This window comes from Gopherus evgoodei, chromosome 2 (genome assembly GCF_007399415.2).
Source record: "Gopherus evgoodei ecotype Sinaloan lineage chromosome 2, rGopEvg1_v1.p, whole genome shotgun sequence".
Lineage (NCBI taxonomy): Eukaryota > Metazoa > Chordata > Testudines > Testudinidae > Gopherus > Gopherus evgoodei.
The window spans coordinates 83720763-83736216 of NC_044323.1; positions in this window are offsets into that span (position 1 = coordinate 83720763).

Sequence of the window (15454 nt, forward strand, 5' to 3'; positions counted from 1 at the left end):
ATGAATCCCAAAGTTTACATTGTGGGCTAAACCATTATATAAAAGTGTCAAGAAAACAAATCACAACCCTTTTCACTGGTCACCAGAAGCTAATAGGGCATTTAAAATGAAAAAAAAAAATTAATAAAAGCCCCAGCCCTGGGTTTACCGAACCTTTCAAAGCCATTTCAACTGTATGTACATAAGCAAAAAGGAGTAGCTCTGGAAGTGCTTACCCAGCTATTAAGCACCTGAAAACGTTCCGTAGCCTACTTTTCCAAACAACTAAATCAAGTTGCAAAGGAATGGCCAGCATGTTTAAGGGTGGTTGCGGCTACTACTCTGGTATTAAAAAAAGCTAAAACGCTGACGCTAGGGAGAGGGGGTTGCACAAGTAAATACTCCCCATATGGTTCGGGCTTTGCTAAATGCCAAAAAAAGGTCTTTGGCTCACCCAGGCTCGGGTAGCTCGGTACCAAGCTAAACTTTTAGAGAACCCCAAAGTTACCCTGCAGCCCTGCCCTTCCCTTAACCCAGTTACCCTGTTGCTTAAAACAAAAAAACAAAACCACAACTGTTTAAATGTTATAAATGCTCAATACTCCAGTCGCCCAGACTTAAAAAAATCAGCCACTTCCAAATGCAAATTATAAATAATATACTAATAAAAACAGTACTGTTATTAATAAACAAAAAAGGGTGGGTTATGCTGTTGTAACTCTCCACAAAACAATAAAAGCAAAAAATCTGCCTGCCGGGACATCAGCCCAGCTGGCTAAATTAATAGCTTTAACTCATGCGCTTAAACTGTCAAAAAAAAGTTAATATTTTTACTAATTCCAAATATGCGTTTAAAGTGCTACACGCTCATGCAGGTCTGTAAAAGCAAAAGGGACTACTAACAGCTCAAGGCTCTTGAGTCAAGCATGGGTCCCAAATTCTCCGGCTCCTAGAAGCTGTACAGCTCCCAGCAAAAATAGCAGTAATACACTGCAAAGCACATCAAAAAAAAAAAAAAATCAAAACTGTAGCCAGGGGCAACACTCAAGGGAACAGGAAAGCCAAGCGCGCCGCCACCTTGAACCTACCAACAACTAAAAACACCCACATGAATGCCCTCATTCCTTCAGTAGTGAGCCTGCAACTCTCCAGTAATCCTGTAAAACAAAACAAAACAAAACAAAACAAAACAAAAAAAAAACAGCTGGCTAACAAGCTCGGTCTCCAAAAAAAAAAAAAAAAAAAAAAACAAAGGGGTAACTCCATTCCACAAAAAAAAAAAAAAATCCTCCTGCCAAAAAGCCTAATCTAACTGGTGCTGCAAAAATTACATTAAACTACTCACGCTGACAGGGAGGCCCTTACCCTGCTAATGAATAAATAAATATTTCCTGACCTCTGGACTTCGACCTCTGGCCTCCCAGGTGCAGGCCAAATGCTTAGTCTGCCGAAAAAACAACCCTCAACCAGGATCTTCAGTACCACCAGCCACTTTGGAACACCCCAGGCTCAGAATTGGTGTGGCAAATAAATTTCACTAAGCTTCCCTGGACCCAAGGGTTTAAATACCTCCTCGTCTTGGTGGACCAGTTCAGTGAATGGCCCGAAGCCTACCCGTGCCATAACTGCACAGCAAAAACAGTAGCCCTTAAATTTATCAAAAAAATCATCCCTCGCTTTGGGCTCCCCCAGTAAATAAAATCGGACAACGAAACGCACTTCACATCAAAAATCATCCAACATATAGCAGAGGCCCTGCAGATTCCTTGAAAGCTCCATACCCCATGGCAACCGCAAGCCAGTGGTGTGGTGAAGCGTACAAATCAAACCCTTAAAAAACATCTCTCAAAAATCTGCCAGGAAGCTTCTCTACGATGGCTTGCGCTTTGCCCCTTGCCTTGCTTCGTATCCAGGTTCTCCCTAAAAGTAAATTAGAACTTAGTTCCTTCAAAATTGTATTTAAAAGGGCATGGCCTATAAGTGGTACACCGGTTCTAGCAAAAAAATAAAAAATAAAGTGTGGGTTTTAACACAGTACATGTGCTCTTTGTCTGCTGTTCTCTCTTCTCTTCACAGGTATACCAAAAATCTACAGCCGTCCCCACTGGATGCTCCTGTCCATTCCTTGCAGCCAGGCGACTCCGTGCTCATGCGTACCTAAAAGGACGAACCCCTGCAAAAACGGTGAAAGGGACCATACACAATCCTGTTGGTTTCCCACACGGCGGCCAAGGCTAAGGGGCACAAAACCTAAATTCATCATTCTCGTCTAAAAAAAGTACCTGCTCCATTGTCAACGGACCAGTGGACTGTTGAGCCCGTCAGTGATCCCAATAATACTAATCTTGAACTAAAACTGTTGTTTAAACAACATAAGGGCCAAACCCAACCCTCTTCAGTCCCTTAGGCCCTATATGGGTGGAAGCCCTCCTGTAGGGTCTCACATTCCCCCTATTAGTTGGCCATACTACTACCCCCTTCAACATCGGTGGGCAGTGCACGTTCTTGTACACGGGGGCCTCAACCAAAGGGTTCATGGGTTCTTATCACCCTCCTTTCCTTCTGTAAGACTTGGTCCTGCTTGGGTACAGGTCCATGGAAAGCCCCAATATTATTTCCACCCTCGTCAGCGTTAAGTGTTAAATGCAGTGTTTCCCCTTTGGGTGCCCTAATTCCCTTCCCCGGGAGTACCCTAAATACTGGCTATGCCGGTTCTCCCAAAAATGGCCCCGCCTAGCAATATGGGTCCTTTTGTTTCTCATAGGTCTTCTGGTTGTCCTTCTTATTCTTTGGGATTTTGGCGACCTAAAATTTTAGGCCCTCTATAGCTCCTTTGGGCCATATTCCTCCCTGTCAGAATAGCCCAACTGCACGCCGGTTGGGGTCCCAACCCTCCTAAAAATTTTACTGTTAATACCTTTAAAGCCCTAAAAAATTGCTTTTGCCCGTAAGTTTAATTTCTCCAAGTGCTAGATTTGTATCCAAATCCCACATCACGCTGCTGGGTTACCCTAAAAAATTGTTCCCCAAAATTGGTCAAACTTCTGTCAAAGGTAAATGGTAATCAAATACAGCACCTCTACTAATAAAGGTTTACAATGTAATTGTACCAAAAAGGCCCCTTATGGTTTACACAATGGCTCCTAAAGTCCTCATTATAATAGTACTCTTAAGCCCCAGCCTATTCGGTTGTGCTCTCCACCTGCTGGTCTCATGTGCTTTCAGCAAACCAGTACAAGTAACCATACCTGGTTTGCAAAAAGTAGTACGTGTGGGTTCTATATTGGTCCTGGTATAAATTTCACTGTCCCTCTAGTAAATGCCACCGGTCAACAGACCGGCAGTGCAACCTTCGCTCTCACCACAAATGCCACCCTACGGGACCAAAAAGGTAACAATAAAAAAGTTAGCTATGGTAAATCATTCTAGATCTGTAGTAATAGTGCCTATAAATAGCTTCCTCATAGCCCAAATAACAACTTTTATACCAGCTATCTTGCTCCTCCTCTTCGTGTCTTAGCCCAGGCCCCCTCAGGTTGTCCCAGGTATCAGCAATCCCTATACACCACCATCAAGCCTATCAGTCAAGAAAATAAGTTTAAAATAATATTCCTTCCATCATATGGGGTAAAACAACTAGCCCAACTTTATCAAAGGCTCTCTGTGTTCCTCACTCAGTTTGCCAATAACACTCTGGCCATAAAAAAAGAGCATCAGTTCTAAGCTTTATCAGCTCCGCCTGCTGGCCCTACAAAATCACCAAGCTCTAAATTATGTTCTGGCTTCACAGGGCAAAGTATGTTCCCTTATTAAAAAAAAAATGTTATACATATTTCCCCAAAAATGCAAAAAACATCAATAAGCACATTTTATCAGCCAAGCAGGCTTTTAACTAGTAAAAAGCCCTGAAACAGGCTCCCTCCCTATTTAATACCATTTTTAGTTAGCTGCCCAATCTTAAACGGGTAAAAACAAAGCTAATTCGCCTCCTGCTCACTGGTGCGGTATTGTGTATTGTTACTCTTCTTTTGCTTACTTGCTGTAAAGCATTTATTCATAAAATTTATCTCTCTTGTTCTCCAAAAACCCCTATGTACCCCCTCATAAAAAACCCTAATATCATTATACTTAATAACGTTATCCTCTAAATATAAAAAAAACTGAGCCAAAAGTTTGTTAAATGTTCTCAAAAAAAATAATTATTGGTGTCACTAGGTAAAAATCTCCTTGCTTACGACCTATATGAACCAAAGTACCTCCATGTTAAAAGCCTTTGTGTTAGCCTCACTAAACTTGTGTAACCTTTTGTACTAAAATGCTAACTGTAACTTTCTGTACTAATGTGCTGACTGTAACCACCTGTGTTATAAGCTAACTGCTAAAACAATAGGGCCGTAGTTAGCAGAGCCAGCTAATACTAAACACTGCTAATACTAAGTTAAAATAAATAAAAAGCAAATGTTATGGCCAAGGCCATATGCATAAAAAAATAGCCCACACAATAAACAGCATAAAAAAAAAATACAAAAAGGCGGGGGGTATAAATACTAGTGCCCCGCCTGTGTGCGGTATGCAAAATTTAAAATTGTTTTCTCCCTTGCACTTATTTAAGCTCAAATAAACTTGGTTGTTTGCTTCTCCACTCTGGTGTGTTCATTGGCGCTAAGCACTCCAAGCAACAAACCCCGCTGCTGCTTGCCTCTGGCACTTTGTGTGTCTGCAACACTCCCTTCTTATGACCTTTTGACCGCACTCCTGTCCCTGTTCTTTTATTAGTTGTCCCCTGAAGTCAGTTGGGTTTTTGAGGTCCTGTGGATACTCCCCTTAGGCTAGTGGGGGATCCTTTAGCAAGCCTGCCCAGTTCCCAGAAACCCAATAAGTACACAGCAGTACCTAAGTAGGAGGGCCGTGTTGGGAATCACTGAAGCAAGATGTTGGGGGCAGGAGGGTTGCAGAAAGCAGGCTTGTGTCTGTATTATGTGCATACCACCTGTTGCTTACTTCAGCGGCGGAACAGGGTGTTGATTGACTCCCTCACTTCATGGTAATCTGCCTCAGAGATCTCCAGGAAACTCTCATGGAGAAACTGGACAATCCGCTGCCACAGGTTTTTTTTTAGCAGAGCTGCTTTGTTTCTTGTTCCATTAAGGGTAACTTTCCTGTGGCACTCAGCTGTCTCTGGGGCAGGGACCATTGCTGCACACATTGCCTCATAAGGGCCAGGACGGAAGCTGCAATCTTGGAGAAGACCGTCCCTTGATTCCCTGCTCACCCTCGGCAGTGAGATATCTTCCATAACAAACACAGGCTTTGGAAAATGTGGGGACAGGAATGATTAAAAGGCCCCCCCTACAGTGCTGGATCTCCCCAAGAGCCACGTGCACAGTGTACAGTACAGTCCTAGAACACTGATTTCCCCTGCCCCTGTGGTTACTCACCATTTTGGGGGTCTTATGGCTCATGTGTGCTTGCCTGGGGTCAGCCAGTTAGTGACAGGTATGTGAATAGTAGCTGTGTTTTAAATCATTGAATCTGTGGTCTCTGTGTTGCAAACAATACTGCTTCTGTAAAAGGTTGCATTTTGGCTTCACAGATATGACCTTGGGAGTATAGGTGTCAATTCCATGGGTGCTTGGGGCTGGAGCACCCATGGAAAAAAAAATTGGTGGGTACTCAGCACCCACTGGCAGCTCCCCGTGGCCCTGCCCCACCTCCCCCTGCTCCAGGTCACCTCCGCCTCCTCCATGAGTGCACCACTGCATCCTGCTTATCCCCGCTCCCTCTCAGCGCTTGTGCCGCAAAACAGCTTATTCGCGGGGCAGGGAGGGAGGATGGGGAATGCAGCATGCTGGGGGAAGAGGCAGGGTCAGGCTGGGGATTTGGGGAAGGGATCCAATGGGGCAGAGAGGGAGTGGAGTTAGGGTGGGGACTTTGGGGATGGGATTAGAATGGGGCAGGGGCGGGGATTGGGTAGAGTCAGGGCAAAGGTACCTACTGGCACCGGTGAAAGTTGGTGCCTATGCTTGGGAGCCCAGCCTCTCTCTTTATTGCCAGCTGAACGGCTGTGCAGAATTAGAAAGTAGCCACGAAGAACTAAGGGGGACTTTGTGCATGAGGTCATGCTGCATTCCACGGCCGAAGACCAGGAATTGAAGGAATGGTCTGACAGCAAGAAAGGAGACCAAAAGGAGAACACAGTGCACCAGAATGAAGCCACAGAGTGGCTCTTAAACATTATGGAATGCCAAGCAGACATGCTCTAGGCACTAATAGCTCTGCAAACTGAGCAGCTCCATGCTCACCCTCCCCTGCAGCCACTGTCACAAAACTCTTTCCCATGCACCCCTCAGACACTGCCAACACACTTATCAAACTCCTGGCTCCAGTCTGTATCTGGGGCATTCCAGTTCTCCCCACTCACAGTCCTGCACTGTGGACTCCCAGTACTCACTGCCCTCAACACCCATCCCTCTGCAGTTTAGCCCTGCTGAAGTACAGTGCTTGCTGTACTGTACTCTGAAGGAGAACATTGGGTATGATCCCTGGATATACACAAATCTTTAACTGTCCCGGGACCCCCCCCTCCTCCTGGGACCCTCTCTTCCCCCAGCCACCATAGTGCTGATGTATTTGGGTTTTTTTTCGTCTCTCTGTCCTCCAGTTGTTTTTTAATAAAAGAATTGTGTTGGTTTGAAAGCAATCTTTAGTCTATTAATTATAAGCAAACAGATCCCTGAAAAGCAACAGGCAATTTTCTTAAACCTTCATACTGCATCATCTGCACCAATTACCTCCTAGCATTACAAGCACTGCATTCCTAAGCATAGCAACAAATATTAGTGGCTTTCAGCTTCAAATTGCTGCCTCAAGGCATCCCTGGTCCTTATGGCATCACGCTGCGCCCCTCTAGTAGCCTTGGTCTCTGGCTGTTCAAATTCAGCCTCCAGGTGCTGAGCCTCAGCAGTCTAGTCAAGCTTTCACCCTTCCCTTCCCAAATATTATGGCATGTACAGCACACAGCTATAAGCATAGGAATATTGTCATCGGCCAGGTCCAGCCTCCCATATAGGCAGCGACAGTGGGCCTTTAAATGGCCAAAAGCACACTCATTCTGCACTTGCTCAACCTGTTGTTGAACCGCTCCTTGCTGCTGTCAAGTTGCCTCATGTATGGCTTCATAAGCCATGGCATTAAGGGGTAGGAAGGGTCTCCCAGGATCATAGTGGGCATTTTGATTTCCCCTACAGTGATCTTCTGTCCAGAAAGGAAGTCCCTGCTTGCAGCTTCCTGAACAGGACAGTGTTCCAAAAGATGTGTGTGTCCTGCACATTTCCAGACCACAGTGATCCACAGGCTCCTGGAGAATCATAGAGAAATACCCTTTCCAATTAATGTACACAGTGCTAGGCTGTCTGGTGCCAGAAGTGGAATGTATGTACCATCTATCACCCCTCTGCAGTTATGGAAGCCCATTTGTGCAAATCCATCCACAATGTCACGCAGGTTGCCCAGAGTGATGGTCTTTAAGAGCAGGATGCAATTAATGGCCCTGCACACTTCCGTCAACACGAGTTCAACAGTCGACTTTCCCACTCCTAACTAGTTACCGACCGATCAGCAGCAATCTGGAGTAGCCAGCTTCCACAGTGCAATTGCCACACGCTTCTCCAATGGCAGGGAAGCTCTCATTCTCGTGTCCTTGCTCCACAGGGCTGGGGTGAGCTCATCATACAGTCCCATGAATGTGGCTTTCCTCATCCAAAAGTTCTGCAGCCACTGCTCATCATCCCAGACGTGCATCACAATGTGATTCCACCACTCAATGCTTGTTTCCTGAGCCCAAAAGCTGCGTTCAACAGGCAATCTTGTGTCATAGCAACTACATGTGGCAAAATCAATGTTGCACTCCTCTTGCCTTTGTAGTTTAAGGAATAACTCCACTGCCACTTGTGATGTCTCAGAGCGAGCAGCATATTGGTCAACAGTGCGAGATCCATTCCTGCAGACCGAAGAGGCAGAGCATGCAGTACACAAACCATTGAAAGTTGGCGCCAAATGTGGATGGAAGCACAGGGATTGCTGGGATGCAAAGCAATGCATCATGGGGCATTGGGACAGGACCCAGGATGCCCCTCGACCTCTCTCCTCCACCTTCCCACAGCTCTCAGCGGCAGAAGAGGAAAAGATGTTCTGTGGAATAGCTGCCCGGAGTGCACCACTCCAAATACCACTGCAAGTGCCACAAGTGTGAACATGCTATTGCACAGGCAGCTGACAGTGTGAACACACAACAGTGGCTTCCCTTCAGCACTCTGTGCAGCGCTGTAACGGCTGATGCTGTAACTCTGCCCATGTAGACATACCCTAAATCTTTGTAGTCTAGCACATTCACTGATGCCCCCTTGTCTATTTGGCATTCAGTTTCCTGTTTGTGTGCTGCTGCTTTGTCTTTGCCCCTGGTGCTATTATAAACTTTACAAGACACTTATTTTTGTTCTTTTATAGTGTATTAATGTCCTGTCACTTATTAGAGTAAAGTCATCTGTCTTGTGACCTCATTGGAGTTAAGTCATGGCTGCCGTGAGCCCATTTGGTAGCAGCAAGGGTGGCTATTCTTTACAATTTCACTGTTGGGAACATAGAATAAAATCCAGACATATCACACTCAGTTCAGTGTTTAAACGTATTTTCCAGTCATGCTAAAAGTAATGAGATGTTTTAAGAGTCAACATTTTTGTGGTTTTTTGGTCTTGAGTCATGCTACAGTTTCACGTCCTTTATGCATTTTATTGAATAAATAAAACAGAATAGCCAATCAAAAGTGACTTGTGAAACCTTGTGCCTGGAAAACAGCTATGCAGATATTCCATTATGACCTTGCAGAAAACACGATGCTGGATGATCCACAAGCTTTTTCCACACTTTAGCATTATTCCCAGGGGGTCTCAAATTGGGGGTTGGGACCCCTCAGGGGCTCATGAGGTTATCACATGGGGGGGTCACGTGCTGTCAACCTCCACCCCAAACCCTGCTTTCCCCAGCGTTTATAATGGTGTTAAATATATAAAAAGTGTTTTTAATTTATAAAGGGGGTCGCACTCAGAGGCTTGCTCTTGCCGGTACGCCACACCTGCCGCTCGGAGCCATGTGGTAAGGGGTGGGGCTGTGAGCTGCGGCCAAGTGGCAGGAGCTCAGGTCCCACTGGAGCCATGCAGCTGCAGTGCTGTCCAGGGCCACTCCTGGACGCGGCTTGCTGAGGTTCCGGGATAGTGGGGAGGCGGGGGTAAGCAGCATGGTAAGAGGGGTTGGATAAGGGGCAGGGAGTCCCAGGGACAGTTGAGGACAGGAAGGAGGCAGAGGTTCTGGGGGGGCTGTCAAGGTTGGGAAATGGGGGGTTGGATCATGGGCATTCCAGAGGTCTGTCAGGACTCAGCAGGGGGGTGAACAGGGGTCAGGGCAGTCAGGGGATAGGGAGCATTGGTGCGGGGTGGGGTCCTGGGGTGCTGGTTGGAGGGTTCTCCGGAAGGCAGTCATGGGGCAAGGAGCAGGATGAGTCAGGGATTCTGGGGAAGCAGGAAGTGGGTGGGGGTCAGATAGGGAGCAGGGCCAGGCTGTTTGGGGAGGCATAGCCTTCCCTACCCTAAAGCTTATTCAGCAATTTGAGGCTTGCACACAGTTATTTAACACAAAGAGCCAAGCTGTTATCTTTTCCCTCAGGGCTACCATCCGTTTCACTTCTCAAATGCCAAATTATAGTCTACATTTAATTTCAGTGCCATAGAAAGATTCATGTCAGAGGAGGGTAGCTTCATTTAAAATTAGCCACTTTAGATTAACAGTGATAAGGCCAAGAGAGTCATGAGAGAGGGGTCACATGAGAAGAGTAATATCCTACACCACCTACCTCCTTCCCAACCCTACCAATTGAGACCCCCCCTTCCCATGATCTGGTGTCCAGTTCTGGGCACCGCATTTCAAGAAAGATGTGGAGAAATAGGAGAGGGTCCAGAGAAGAGCAACAAGAATGATTAAAGGTCTTGAGAACATGACCTACGGAGGAAGGCTGAAAGAATTGGGTTTGTTTAGTTTGGAAAAGAGAAGACAGAGGGGACATGATAGCAGTTTTCAGATATCTAAAAGGGTGTCATCAGGAGGAGGGAGAAAACTTGTTCACCTTAGCCTCTAATGATAGAACAAGAAGCAATGGGCATAAATTGCAGCAAAGGAGGTTTAGGTTGGACATTAGGAAAAAAGTTCCTAACTGTCAGGGTGGTTAAACACTGGAATAAATTGCCTAGGGAGGTTATGGAATCTCCATCTCTGGAGCTATTTAAAAGTAGGTTAGATAAATGTCTATCAGGGATGGTCTAGACAGTATTTAGTCCTGCCATGAGGGCAGGGGATTGGACTCGATGACCTCTCGAGGTCCCTTCCAGTCCTAGAGTCTACGAATGTATGAATCTATGCATTCCCCGAGGCTCCAGAGGGGTTAATTCAGTGGTTCTCAAACTTTTGTACTGGTGACCCCTTTCACATAGCAAACCTCTGAATGTGACACCCCCCCTTATAAATATATAAAAAAGTGTTTTTAATGTAACACTATTATAAATGCTGGAGGCAAAGTGGGGTTTGAGGTGCAGGATGACAGCTTGCAACCACCAATAATAACCTCGTGACCCCCTGAGGTGTCCCAAACCCCAGTTTGAGAACCCCTGGGTTAAATTAATTTTAGTACCCTGTGTCCATTCACATGCATGTGATATTTTGAGCATTTCAGTTTTCACAACATTGGCTCATCCCAGATTCTGGAACAAGCTCAAATGCTCAGTTCATGGAGTATGTACATAAGCTATACTAAAGACAAACCCACAACAACTGTCTCCAGTTTGTGAGGAAACAGATAAATTCATGGAGGTTAAGTGCATTAACGGCTATTAGCCAGGATGTGTAAGGAATGGTGTCCCTAGCCTCTGTTTGTGGGTGGAGATGGATGGCAGGTGAGAGATCACTTGATTGTTACCTCTTAGGTTCACTCCCCCTGGGGCACTTGACATTGGCCACTGTTGGAAGACAGGATACTGGGCTGGATGGACCTTTGGTCTGACCCTGTCATGGTATAAACCCCCACTCTGAACCTTAGCGTCCAAAAGATGGGGTACCAGCATGAATTCCTCTAAGCTCAATTACCAGCGTAGTCCTTGTAGCGCTGCCACCAACCAGGAATTCCAGTGCCTGGTACACTCTGGTCCCCCCAAAACCTTGCCCGGGGACCCCCAAGACCCAGACCCTCTGGATCTTAACACAAGGAAAGTAAACCCTTTCCCTCACCGTTGCCTCTCCCAGGCTTCCCCTCCCTGGGTTACCCTGGAAGATCACTGTGATTCAAACTCCTTGAATCTTAAAACAGAGAGGAAAATTCACCTTCCCCCCTCCTTCTCTCTCCCCCTCCCAGACTCTTCCTGAGAGAGAAAGTAATCCTGACACAGAGAAATTAGCCTCTCTCTCCCCCTTCCCTCCTTTCTCCCCACCAATTCCCTGCTGGATCCAGACCCAGTCCCCTGGGATCTCACCAGAATAAAAAAAAAAAATCAGGTTCTTAAACAAGAAAAGCTTTTAATTAAAGAAAGAAAAACAGTAAAAATTATCTTTGTAAATTTAAGATGGAATAGGTACAGGGTCTTTCAGCTATAGACACTGGGAATATCCTCCCAGCCTAAGTATACAAGTACAAATTAAAATCCTCCCAGCCAAATACACATTTGAACTCCTCCCAGCCAAATACACATTTGCAAATAAATAAAACAACCATAAGCCTAACTCGCCTTATCTACCTAGTACTCACTATTCTGGACATATAAGAGACTGTATCAGAGATATTGGAGAGAAACCTGGTTGTACGTCTGGTCCCTCTGAGCCCCCAGAATGAACAACAACCAAACACTAACAGCACACAAAAAAACTTCCCTCCCTCAAGATTTGAAAGTATCCTGTCCTCTGATTGGTCCTCTGGTCAGGTGACAGCCAGGCTCACTGAACTTGTTAACCCTTTACAGTCAAAAGAGACATGAAGTACTCCTGTTCTATTAACCCTTAACTATCTGTTTATGACAGACTCAGTATAGCCATTCTTATGTTCTACCCTAAATGAACCCAAAGTTATGGAGACAGATATGAGTCAAGGAAGCCAGCAGAGTATCAGAAACCTGGAAAAATCTCTGACTGGATGGGCTCAGGTATTTGATCACAAGCTGAGGTGGTTCAAAAGTTTTGGATTTTTTTTTTTAAAGCAGAATTTTTTTTATTGTTTCTTTAAACAATCAAACACAGCAAGCAGACAATATTTGGCCACACACTTCTGAAACCCCAAACCATGTTCAGGTTTTGGCAGACTAATTTCAGCTTTTCAATTAAAAAAACCACAACAAATTTTGAAGAAAAGCAGACATTGTCCGTGATTTTTTTCTGCTTTTTAAAAACTCCTAGTTTTCGTTCTAAAAGAAGTTTTGACAAAAAATTTGTTCAACCCTTTTAATGAACTTTAATGCCTGTCAGCACTAGCAGATGCTGAGATCCAGTGATACCTTGTAAAGGTGACTTGAAAAGAAGTTCTCTCAAAACTGCTTTTGTGCCGAGATGCAGAAGGTTTTTAAATGTTTATTTTTCCCAGGGCTGCCGGGGGGATAGTGGGGAAGGGCAAATGGGGCAATTTGCCCCAGGCCCCACAGGGCCCCCCACAAGAATATAGTATTCTATAGTATTGCAACTTTTTTTTATGAAAGGGGCCCCCAAAATTGCTTTGTCCCAGGCCCCCTGAATCCTCTGGGCAGCCCTGCATATAAGCTTGCAGTGTCCAGCTGGCATATCTGGACACTGCAAGATGGAGGTTCCTAGGGTTGTGTCTGGGACGAGATATTGGCTAGTGTCATTTGGTTGCACAATCCAAGGAACATCTTACATGTCAGAAGCTGTGTGTGAACAGCCCACGAGTGGGGGTTCTCACAGCAGAGGAGGGTAAGGCTGGCTCCCAGAGTCAAGGATTGAGGTGACCTAGCAGATCGCTGGTCCTGATAACACCAGAGGGGAATGTTACAACTACACAAAGGAGCAGAGCACATGCAGCTCCCATTGACTTCAGTGGGATTTGTGGGTGCTCAGCACCTCTAAGCATCTGGCCATTTTTATTTATGCACCTAAAAATGAATCCCAGGTGGAAAACTTTGGCCAAAGGCTGTAGGTGTCAAAAATATGCTCCTTTCCTATAGTTCACTTGCACATGTGCCAGTAATCAAACTTCCTATGGGAAATGCCTGAAGTATCTCTAGGTCTGGTCCCTGAACCTAAGTCACCCAGAGCCAACTTTCTGTTTAAGGATATGACACCTATAATGAGGTCAATGGTTTGACATCAATAGCAGTTTTGCCTGCAATATTTGGCCTCTTGATTGAAACATGGTTAATTAATTTTGACTGTTCCAGAACATTTTTAGTGTATCATTTCACTATCATACCATGCTTGAAAGCATGAAAATATGTGCACTTTAAACTGTAGCTCTCACATTAATAGGCTTCATGTTATGTTGCATTTCACAGCAGTACATTAATTTGGATCACCACTTTACCAACTGGCACAGAAAGAGTGTAATACAATTTTTATTTTGTATGGTAACTTTAATACAACTGGGTCATTCCTTGAGGCACCCAGTGTCATTGGTGCTATAGAATCCTAGAAATTTAGGATGGCAGGCCCAGGCCCCCTTTACTGAGTTCCATAATATAATTAGATAAAAATAGCAGAGGGAAAAAGAAATGAAGAGGTATAAGCAGGATGGGAGGAATAGATTAAATGGAGAATCAAGCAGGCAAAATGATAAAGGAAGGCTGTTCTAAGAGCTAGGAGAAAAATCTCCAAGACCAGCAGCGGCCCAATGGAGTAGAGAGAAACAGGAGGCCAGTAGTAAATGAACAGAAGTACAAAGAAGAGTGGCAAGAGAAAAGGTCTCTGAAGCAGAGTGGAGTAAAACCTGTGTTTGGTTTGTCCTCTTTGTTGGTAAAAGCCAAGAAGTGGATTCTTAGCATGAGCACACACAATTAGCAAGAATGAAGAGTAGATACTGGCTCTTGAATACATTTATTTATTTGGTAGGAAATATTTTCCCTGTAATTTGAGGTTCAAAGTTAGTGCTCTAAAAATAGGTAGTATAGGAGAGCATGACTGAGTCATGTTTAGAAAGGGCTGTAGTACTCTGCTGTGGACTTGAAGTGTTTTTAGTATTTTGTCATTGTAATCTTAGGCTGAATAAAATCTTAAATTTTAGATGAGGAGTGTAATGAGTTCACCCCAGGGCACCACATAGAACTGGGGTACCACTGAGGACCCTGACCTACCAGTCTTGGCTCCTTCTCACACTGTACTTCTATGACAAGCTGCAAAGCCCCCAGACTGCACTTTCACCAGCCTTCATACAGGGAAGGACAAACCCAGCTGCAGTTACTTGCAGGCTGTCTGACCAGCCCCTGCATAGAAATGCTACAGCCAAGGCAACTCCCAGTTCCCCAGGCACACACCCTTCTGGAGTATAAACCCAAAATTATACCATCTTGCGCTACACAGGGAACTGTACAGTATAAACTCACAAACTTTGCTCCTTCTCTCAATGTGGAGAGGAATATGCAACAGCCTTTGCCCCTGGAGCTATACTTCCCATACATTTCACTCCAGCTCACTGGTTTAGATAATAAACTTGTTTTTTTGCTTTAACTACAAAATATAGGATTTTTAAGTGCGAGCCAACAGATCAAAGCACATTACCTAGCAAATAAACACAATCTAAGCTTAATATTCTTAATAGATTGGGTATGAATTAGCAGATTCTCACCCTAAGAGATGATACAAGCAAGCTGCAGATTCTTAAGGGACAAGCTGAACTTGCTGTACAGCTTGGAATCCCCAGGTGTTTCTTTCACAGGCTAGAAGTCCCTTGAGCCTTGGTCCAGCACTTGCTCCACTTCAGTCTGTGTTCCTCACGTATTTTCTTGTGGAGGAGTGAGAAACAACAGTTGATGTCGCTCCCTGCCTTATATAGCTTTTGCATAGGGAAGAACTATTTTTTCAAAAGCTTTGTTCCCAGACCAGTCTGTGGAAAAATATTGACATCCCACGATGGAGTCAAGCATCATGTGACCTGGTCACATATCCTTGTAGAAACATAGCAATCAGTACTTACAGGCTGTCTGGAGTGTGCTCAGGAAGGCTCACAGGTGGGAGATAAGCTTCTCCTAAGTGTTATTGTTCTCCCTAATGGCTCATTGCCCTAAATAGGCCCTTCCCAACCAGCTATCTAGACTGAAAGCATCATGTCTAGCGGGCATTACCCAGTTATAACGTTTGAAATACAGATACATAGTCAGTATTTATAACTTCAGGTACGAAAACAACACATGCATACCAATAAGATAATCACATTCAGCAAATCATA